General features: G+C 44.2%; 1 non-coding gene across 1 annotated transcript; it reads left to right on the forward strand.

Annotated features, from left to right (window-relative positions):
* The first annotated feature begins 600 nt into the window (after nucleotides 1-600).
* Nucleotides 601-672, forward strand: Trnaa-cgc (transfer RNA alanine (anticodon CGC)). Its single transcript has one exon. It is a non-coding gene; the product is annotated as a tRNA-Ala (tRNA).

Raw genomic sequence — 672 nt, forward strand, 5'->3', positions numbered from 1 at the left:
ACATATTCCAAACATTCACTTCGTATACATGTACGTTCTGTGTGATTGATTGTTTTGATGTTTTCCGCCACATTCAACAATTTTTCAGTTATATAGTGGCGCCCAGTGTTTGTTGGTGGAAGAGAGAACCCAGATACAATGTACCTGGGAAGAGACCACCGACCTTCCGAAAGTAAACTGGGAAACTTTCTCACTTACCGGCGCGAGCCGAACCCACGCCGACCACAGGTGAGAGGCCGTGTGGGTTTGTTTTTTAAGCGCAATGCTCTAACCACTCGGCCACGTTCTGTATATCAATCTAAACATTCACTCCGTACACATGTACGCTCTGTATATCAATCTAAACATTCACTCCGTACACATGTACATGTACGTTCAGTATATCAATCTAAACTGGGTTAGAATTATCTTGTTTGCACCACACGGAAGTTTTTGAAAGTGTAGGAGATGCGCCTTATCACGCCTACATATTGAATTACTGCGCTATGAAATAGATACCGGTATGAAGAGATGCGAGGTATATGCTGTCTGATATACTTTCCAAACCTGAAGGTCAATACTTCTTATATGTAGATTTCATTCAATTTCATTGTTTTTTCCGCCGCGGTGGCTGAGAGGTAAGAGCGTTCGCCCCGCATGCAGAAGGCCAGGGTTCGAATCCCGGCCGCGACA

This window comes from Ostrea edulis, chromosome 9, assembly GCF_947568905.1.
Source record: "Ostrea edulis chromosome 9, xbOstEdul1.1, whole genome shotgun sequence".
In the NCBI taxonomy this organism is placed as follows: domain Eukaryota; kingdom Metazoa; phylum Mollusca; class Bivalvia; order Ostreida; family Ostreidae; genus Ostrea; species Ostrea edulis.